This window comes from Ovis canadensis, chromosome 8 (genome assembly GCF_042477335.2).
Source record: "Ovis canadensis isolate MfBH-ARS-UI-01 breed Bighorn chromosome 8, ARS-UI_OviCan_v2, whole genome shotgun sequence".
Taxonomy (NCBI): Eukaryota; Metazoa; Chordata; class Mammalia; order Artiodactyla; family Bovidae; genus Ovis; species Ovis canadensis.
In genome coordinates, this window is record NC_091252.1 from 57,224,523 (window position 1) to 57,234,361 (window position 9,839).

Consider the following 9,839-nt stretch of genomic DNA (forward strand, 5'->3'; position numbering starts at 1 on the left):
GCAACTCACTCCAGTATTCTTGCCTGGAGAATTCCAGGGACAGAGGAGCCTGGCAGGCTACAGTCTCTAGGGTCACAAAAGAGTCGGACACGACTTGGCTACTAAACAACAACTGGGAACTTGCTACAGTCATTTGCCTTCTGAAAGTTTTTTTTTTTTTAATCTTTTATATAGAAATCATTCTGAGAATAGGATTCTGTAAGGATTAAATGAGTTAAGGTATGTAAAATCCTTATTTGGCACAGGGAATGGCATTTTAAGAGTTATTAATAATTGATAGATGTGACTTGCTATTTTGGTTTATTGGCTGGTTTGTTTGCTTGCTCTCTGACAAACATAATATGTCCAAAATGCCTGAAAGGAATCTGACTATTCAGTATTTTTAAATTAAATGGACAAATTAGCTTAATTCCTAGTTTGTTTGTTTGTTTTTTTCCTCAAGTGAACTTTCTGGTCATTTACATGGCAGTCTTACTTTTAATAAATGCAACAGAAAGCTGCCATCTAAAAGCACTGAGAGCTGATGAATGGCACCAAAAAGTATGTTTTCCTAATGTTAGTACACAATTGCTCTTGCTTAAAATTGATCTCTTCAGTTTCAAACTTTAAGAAGCCTCAAAGGCTATCATGTTAGACCATTACTATGTATTAATCATAGATTTCATTCTTGAGAAAGCCCTACTAAGAAAGAGAAATCACTGGGATTTTTATAAAACAATCATAACAAAATTCTTTCTGCCCTCTTCCTTCCCCAGTGAAAATGAGAAAACAATATTATGATGAAAAGCAAAGAGGCTGGATTCATAGATAGACATGCTCTGAAGAACAAAAGATAGCTAACAGTGAAAGATAATTCAAATAGTGGGATTTGATGTTCTTTTTCAGCTGTCCTATTAAATACTTTTTTTCTTTCTTCACATTTCAATTGTACCAAATATGAAAAGCCTGAATACAAAAGAAACAATAAAATGCTTGTTAATCTAATAACAGAATGCCAAGAACAGAAAACCTATCTTACCACAAAGTGTAATTGAGATTGCCTGCAACACAGACAGTTTGTGATCAAAACCTTGGGAAAAAAAAAAAAAGCCATCAATAGAAATGATGTTTCCACTGAGAGCTCATGGTCACAGCAAGGCTACAAGACCAGGGACATAAAGCCCTATTAATTGTACCTCCCAGGGGTCACCAAACATCTCTGTTTGCCTGTAAGAGTCCCGATTTATGCCTTTTATCTGGTATAATTATTAATAGAGTTCCTTTAGCTCCAAAAGTGTCCCAGTTTGAACAATAAATTATATAGTTGCCCTCAGCTTATCCCTATTCCTTTTTGCTTCCTTTTGCTTTCCAAAAAAAAAAGAAAAATACCCAAAGCAAAACACCTAATGGGCAAGCTATTTTAACTCTTCAGGTTATATGAGAGCCAAAAAAAAAAGATATCTGTTGCTTAAGCTCAGCTATTCATTTGACTACCTTTCATTTTCTTAATGAAAATGGGGCTTCCCTAGTGGCTAAAATGGTAAAGAATCTGCCTGCAATACAGGAGACCTGGGTTCAATCCCCTGGAGAAGGAACTGGCAACACACTCCAGTATTCTTGCCTGGAGAATTCCATGGTCAGAAAAGGCTGGCAGGCTACAGTTCATGGGATCACAAAGAGTTGGACACACCTGAGCAATCAACTTTTTTTTTTTTTCCTCACTTTCATTTTCTTAAGGCAGGGAAGATTTCTAGTCTGAATTAACTTTGAGGTGGTCTCATTCATCCATGAAATATTTGGGGGCAGAACTAACCCTATCTTTTTCCACCACCCTGTCTCTGTTATGACTTTCTGCCCAGCTCTAAGCTACAATGTTGAGTTCACATATAAAATCTTGTTTGAAATTTTAAGGAATTATACCTCACGTGAGCACTCCTTAATATAATTGCTGGGTTTTTTGTTGTTGTTGTTGTTGTTGTTAAAAAAAAAAATCAGATGTTCAAGGTAGGTTATAAAGCAGCCAGGAATAGTAGTTCATATCAGCCTCAAGAAAGGCCCAGCACCTTACAGCAAGAGCCCTTTAATCAAAAAGCAATCTTCGGGGATGAGTTAGTAGTACTTTGCCTCTGGCACTAACCAGATCCCCTAGTTTCATTGTATATTTCCACAGGAGTCTAACGATGAAACACATTAGATCTTCTCACAGGTGCAGTAGAAAAAGCATTGCCTTCCAAGGGTCACATGACCCTTCTAAAAACAAGGGGGTGAAGGTCAACAGCAATAAGAGCATCCAAACCAACAATGAATTCTACAGCTAAAGTCTCGATGAAGAAGGGGAGAGACTCCCCCTTTCATAGGAACATTCATGGGAAACTCAGGATGTGCAATTGTGAAGAAGGGCAACAGGAAACAGTTTGTTTTTTTCATGGGAGGGGGTAGGGTTGCAAATCTTTGTTTAAAAATTAAAAACTTACCTTTTTAGTTAGGAGGATATCTCTGATCCAGAAAAGCTTTAAAACTGTAAGGAAAAAAAAAAATTTCATTTGAGGGCAAATATTTTGGTATTGTAAAGATTTACATTGATCCAGTGGGTTTTATATGTGGGTCTAAATCTATAAAGGGACAAGCCTCATTTCATGGGAACGTGGTTCTTCATCATTTGCACAAAGAAGACATGGATTGCATCTAATTGAGTTATTTTATTTATTTGTATTTTATTTATTTTCACATAAGCATAAAAAGAATGCACATACATATGCAGAAACAAATAGCATAAATTTTCACTTTTCGTATATATATTTATATCCGTATGTAAATACAGAAGCACCCTCACACACATCAAGTTTTGTAAACACGTGGAAGACACAGTAACTCTCCTCCCCACGTTATGGTCTCATGACCACTCCCCCAACATGGGAGGCATCCCCGAAACAGGACAGCAGGTAATATCTTAGATTTGCTGTGCCTTTGAAACAGCTGCCTCTTCCTTGGGTTCTCCAAGTAGCCTCTAGTCAAACAGGTAAAAACATATCATGAATCAGGGTGAAAGGCTATAAATATGCCATATTTGTGTTTTTCTGTTGGTTTTGTGTTTTGTTTTGCTTTGAACCTTCACTGATTTGGGGGAAGTAAGTAAGTGCTTTGGCATGAAAGAGCTCATGCTGGGTGATAGGCTACATGGGAAAGAGAAATTAGACAAAAGGTATTGAGTAATAACCACAAATGACTTTATAGACCATTCTGCTTGAATGTCAATAGAACTCGGAAGCAGAATTTGCAGATCATCAGCAATGGCTCCCCCAAGTATAATCAGGAACTGACTATATAATTTGCCACTTGTAAACTCTTACCTGCCGCTATGATTTCTTAGCTAAGTGGGGGGAAATGGTACAGTGATATAAAAACTCCATATTATCAATGGCAGAAATTCCCAACTATAAAAGGCATTTACTATCTTACCAAAATTTATCAGCATTGAATTAATTTGGCAGATTCTTGATGATTTTGCCCAGTGATGAAGTACACATCATATAGCATTGTATGTATTATTGTAAGCTGCTTCAGAGCTTTTGAGGAATGAGAGGAGGGCAAAAAATAAACAAATATAACTGCACATTGTTTAAATAATGGTTGTATAAAGAAAAATCATACTGGAAATAACTGAAGAATAAAAAATAACTTGAAGTAGAGCAAAAATATATAGTCTGTCATACTAGGCTTTGCACAAGAAAATGAAAAGTGTGTTTGGATGTATTTCTTTAATAGGGAAATATTCACTTAGGAGAAAGTGAAGCCGATAAGAAACAATAATTGTTTTATACAATATTAATTCAGTTACAATGACTTTCCCCCATATACCCAGGCTAATGAGTGTAATCAAAGAAGGAGCTGCTGAAAACAGACTAATGGGTTTGAAATTACAAAACCCTGCCTTCCAATTTAGACACAGAGTTCTTTAAAGGATTTTTTTTTTCAAATGATAATTCATAAGAAAGATTTTTTGGTCTAACAGAAGTCATGTTTCCTAAGGCAGGCTGTATCTGTATGTTATCAAAGTGCCTAAAAATAAGTTTTAAAAAATTGATCATAATGGATTTTTAAAAAATACAGTCACTTTACCCACATTATATTTACCACACTACAATTCCTGGGTATGCTGGGCATTAGGAGACTCCAAGTAAACCACCTCAATGGTTATTAAGATACTATGCCAAAGAAAAAATATTTCCCAACAGGAGGTACTAGTAAGATAGCCAGTAGAATAAGAAAAGAATCAACATGAAAAATACTAAAAAGACAGCAACTATGTCCAGTCTGGATGTTCCTATTTAGCAGCTAAAACATTGCTGAGCTACAATGATCTGTACATTGAAAGTCCAAGGGTTTAAGCTGGTGACATGGAGAGTTTTCAAAATTTTATTCAGTGCAGTTTAACGAACAGCTATTGTGCATCTAAAACGTGTCTAGTTACATTCAGAAGAATCTAAAAAGAAATCAATTCAAAATAAGAGGACTCACCCAAGCCAAGGGTTCTAGATATTTGGAAAGAGAAATCATCAGGCTTAAAAGTGTGTAAACAAATGTTCTAGAGGAAAAAAAAAAAAAGCATTAATGAATATTTAATGGAAGGCCATTTTTGGCACTGATTTAAAAACCTTATTGATAAATACTAGAATGTTCTAAATACCAGATTATTTTGACATTTCACCTAAGACCAAGCCCACTTTAGCAAAAAACAAAACAAAACAAAACAAAACCTGTTAAGGGGTAGTAGCACAACTGCTATTATCAGACAAAGGCTCATTGACTGAATCAGTGACTTAAACAAAACCTTTTAACTCGCCTCAAAAAATATCTCCACTTAGTGAGAACGTAGTTTATCTGATTTCATATCTTTAACAGCCACGATCTCGGGTTTCTCAACGGAGAAAGTGGGGTCCAGGATGAGGACACAGAGGAGAAGTTTGGGAAAAACCCAACACTGCCTCTTCCCTGAACCTGGCTTTTTTTTAAATCAAAAAAAAATTTAAAATCAAAATTATTACCCCTTTGTCCAAATTTCTAAGCAGGGGGGAAGAAAGCCTGCAGGATGTTATTAACAGTAAGAGTGGTGTCAGTAGAGATGCAAGAAGGTCCATGAAAGGGTCAGCTCTGATCAGTGGGCTCTCCCTGACAGCCCACAGCCTGTGGTGTGATGAGTTTCTCTGGCTTATGAGAGATACAGTTGCTTTAATGTTTGGAGAATTTTCTCTAGGTAAATATTCTAGATTTGGAAAGCAATTAAGCATCACCATATTCTCACAAACATGTCTTCTCCTTTTAAAAATAAACGTTCTCCCATGAGGCTGCAGGAAGGCCCCATCAGATGGACTTAGGTTCCCTCAGACCGCCAGCCAGATATATGGCGCATGTTATATGGTTCATCATATCATGTTAAATTACTGGACAGAATCACATCAGACATGAAGTCTGTGTCTCTGTCTCACTAGGAATGATAATAATTACCCATCTGCGCACAATGATAGATCACTGTATCCAAGGAGGATGGTAGGCCTACCTGACTGCAGGAGGCATTCAGCTTTGCTGAATGTTTTGCTGTTCAGAAACTAAATAACATGGTATCTCACTTAAGTTCTTGGGCCAGAGGGACATAAGCAGAATGAGAAACGCTTGACCCAGAATTTCGCATCTGGGAGACAAGGACAGCAGAGAGCTTGGGGGTGTGGAGGTGGGGCTCCCAACAAAGACTGTGCAAATAACAGCAATTCATCAAAGACAGTGGCTTCTCTTCTACAGGTTAGTTTCTTTAAACACACTCACATAGGGAGCTAATGGCAACCTTAGTGCAATTTCGTCAAATACAAAGATAACAGAGTACCACTGAAAAAACTTCTGACTTAGACAGACTGAAACCTCAGCCCCTGCCTGAACTTCCTGCCAACTGGAGCCGCTTCCTGCACACCCTCACCTTCAGTAAAGTGGCAATGATGTTAAAATTGTACTGGGCAGTTATAAAATTTTACTCAAGTACACTCTGCAAGGAAAAAAAAAAAACTTGGAAATATGAAGACTTCTACCAATGTTTGAGTTAATACATTTATGCCACTACCTCATTCTAGATAGATTTTCCTGTAGGTTTTAAGCCAGTGAAATCGGTATATATAACATGCTTGTCACTTGGCAGACAAAAGACCTGGACAGTGGACTGCATTTTTCATGTTTTATGTTTCATGTTTCATCCAGATGTTTTGGCACTTTGGAGCCAGAATAATTTTTTTATTCCCGATGCATCTCATTTCTGTTAGGACTGCCAGAATTCTGGCTGATGACAATAAGTCACATTAGCTCTTATCTTTTTCGGTTCAATTAATGTATCTATTGAAAAATCAAAGAGCAATTATGAATTTCTCTTCCAGTGAATTCTGCCCATGTATGAGGTGATGGTAATGATGGTGTGGGGGTGGTGACAGAGTATGACTTCAGAGTAGCTATTCTGCAAATAATGAAGGCATGGATCAAGCATGGTAAAAAAAAAAAAAAAAGCAATGAATCAACTACAGATGAAACGAGGGACTTGGTAAAAAATATAAAATCCGTAGGAGGAAAAGAGAACAAGATTTGACTCTCTGTTCAACGACAATATGCATATAAAGTAACTGTCCTTCATCCTAGAAGGCTAAGCTGCTAAAATGTCGGTTTCTGTGGCTAAAAGCCCCAGGCACACAAATGAAAACTATGCTTTGGTGGGTGGCTTCAGTTCCTATTTACATGCTGCTGTCACCTGGGGCCCCGCCTCCCCTCCTCCTAAAGTGCATGCCACAGTTGCTTGCAGGGCAAAGCCAGAAGCCAGGTCATCTATTGCTGGCTGTTTCCCAGCCCACGGTGGCTATTTCACTCTGCCTCTGGAATGCTTTGTTCTGGGAATTCTTAGAATTCATATCTGCCTCCTTCCACACTTTGCACTTTCCCCCATTTTAAGCACAAAGTAGGAACTCAATGTGTATTTGCTGAACTGTTTAGTGAATGAATGAGTGAAAAAATTATACTGACATTAAGTACGACTCAGCAGTTATATTATAACTAGCATGATATGTGAATGAGCAGATTTCAAAGCAAGGTTATCCTCTCCTGCACTTCAGTAGTACTATTTAACATGCCCTGCTACCTAAAAACAATTCAATGCATATACAATTTAACAAAAATTAGATTTTAGCAACACAACAGAGCTTCCCAGGTGGCTCAGTGGAAAAGAATTCTTCTGCCACTGCAGGAGATGCAGGTTTGATCCCTGGGTGGGGAATATTCCCTGGAGGAGGAAATGGCAGCCCACTCCAGTGTTCTTGCCTGGGAAATCCCATGGACAGAGGAATCTGGTTGGCTACAGTCCCCTGGGTCGCAAAGAGACGGACACGACTGAGCAACTGAGCATGCATGCAATGTTATCTCTTTGTCATTCTCTCCTTTGATAATCTAACAGTGTCTTAAAGTATGTCAGTGGGGTTATAAAGCTCATTCAGTTCTCAGCAAAAGAAGAAACCAGGGAGCAAAGCAGCCAATGGCCTTGGCCAAAGCTTATATGAGACACAGTTGAGTTTCACAGAATATTCCTGATAATGACTGCATCATTTTGAACTAAGGACACTTTGATCTCTTTATATCTAAATCAACACATTTCTATATTTTCCTGGTCCTCAAAATAGGTTTAAAAACCTATTTTTAAAGATATTGAGCAATGTCTTCAGCAACGGCAGTGATAACTATATTTCTGACCTGATCTTGACTTTAAGGGAAGATAATTTAAATGTTTCCATTAAAAATGGTAATAGCATGTGATTTGTTTTGCGTGTGTGTATGTGTGTGTGTGTGTGTGTGTGTGCTCAGTCACATATAACTTTGTGAGACCATGGACTGTAGCCTGCCAGGCTCCTCTGGCCATGGGATTTTCCAGGAAAAATACTGGAGTGGGTTGCCATTTTCTCCCCCAGATTGTTTGTCATATACTTTCTTAAAATGATTTTGATGGAGAAATGATAGAGACAGCATGATTATGAAAGGGACTTTCGATTCTAGGATCAAATAGGTTTGTTGATGCAATTCAGATGAAAAATATGTCACCCTCCCTCATCTTGCCAAGGTCCAACAAATGCTGAATGTCCAGATATATGGAGCCCATCCTTACAGACGCATTAGATCTCCCTGTGTGTTTTGAGACCTGGAATCCTTTAAAAATCAACACTCAGGGGAATGTCGTGAATATATGATTTGATCTTTCAGCTCTGCCAAATGGCTTACAAGCCAAGTAACTGCTATCAGACCTTTGCAGCAGAACCTGGTGAGAATTGTCATTTTAGTCTATTATAGAGGAGCAGGACTCGCCCTGCCACTTGCAAGTGAAAATAAGAAAGTTGGCATGTCAAAAGATTATCATAATATAGAGCCTTTCAAATTACAGTGGAGATTGCAAATCTGGCCACTTGCTTTCTACTCAATCAATAATAAAACAGTTCTCATTTTCCAAACTGGGATTGGTTTTCTCTGTTAATCCTTGAAAAAAAAAAAAAAACCCATGGTGCTTGGAGAAATATCTGAGACGGCACCTCCCAGCATGGCCCCTGATGTCATGCTCCCACCAGGTTGAGTTGAGTTGGTGTAAACTCGTTTATTTCCAGAACCAAACAGCTTATTGCCGTTAATGAAAAGAACGCCTGACCAGGCAAAATAAAAGCAATTTGGGTCTCTCCCATGACTTCTGGTTGCTGGGCTGCTGTTCGTATCTCCTCTCTCCCCGCTTAGAGCCAAATAAATCTCTGTTGGTTACAACTGGCAAAGCCCGGAAAAAAAAAAAAGTAGTTATAATACACAAGTGGTCAATGAGGCAGCCTTTAAGGAAAAACACTGCTGATAAGATAAACAGCTTGTGATGTCCTTAATTATAATATTTCATACTCATTTAGCCATCTCCACATCACAGAGCTAACAAAGTGGATTTCAAACAGGAAATAAGGCTCCTTCCCACCAGCCCAGAGGCCTAATTATAAAATAGCAACCTACTTTTTCTGTAGTGGATACAGGGCTCTTTTTCTTTTTTTCTCCTCCAACAGAATTTATTGAGCTCATTACCAGGCTGCTTATGAAGTGATTTGAAATGAGGCAACATTAAAGCATTCCACAAATCCCTTGTACTTAGTCATCCTGACACTTTATTTGAACTCGGAGCACTGATACGGAATAACTGCCGAAGCCCCATACTTCTGACTCTATTATCTGACAGGAGGTCCAGAATCCAAAAAAAAAGAGAGAGATATATCATCAAACTTTCTTAATCATCACAATAATTTGTTGGAAAGAACCAGCTACAATTCGGGCAACACCAGCAGGGCATGGCTGCTAGAAACCAGGCGAGTGTAGCGTATATGCCTTACAGGAACAGAATCACATTAATCAGGCAGCGATAGAACCCAAGGCCATGTATGTATGTGTGTATTTTAAGAAAAATTGACAGATAGGCCTCAAAGCAGCAAAGCACTGAACTCCCTGTGTGCTATTAGTCCAACTCTAACTTCTGTTCTAATGTAATCTGAGAGGCAGCTGTAGACTGGCCCTCCCTGGGTTATCACTGAGGCTGATACAGCTCAGTTACAAACTGCATCTGTCAAAGTTTCAAAGAGGGGGAAAAAAATCCGTGAGGAAGGACACAAAACTCTATGGAAGTTGACTATCTGTTATGTGAAAATGGCGCTCATTTTTGCCTTTTATTGCCTCTTTCCCTACCTTACTGAATCAGTAATGAATATCACTGAAGAAATATCACCTGTTAAAGAGAAATTATGTTTTATATCTCACTGGATCCTACATGTATC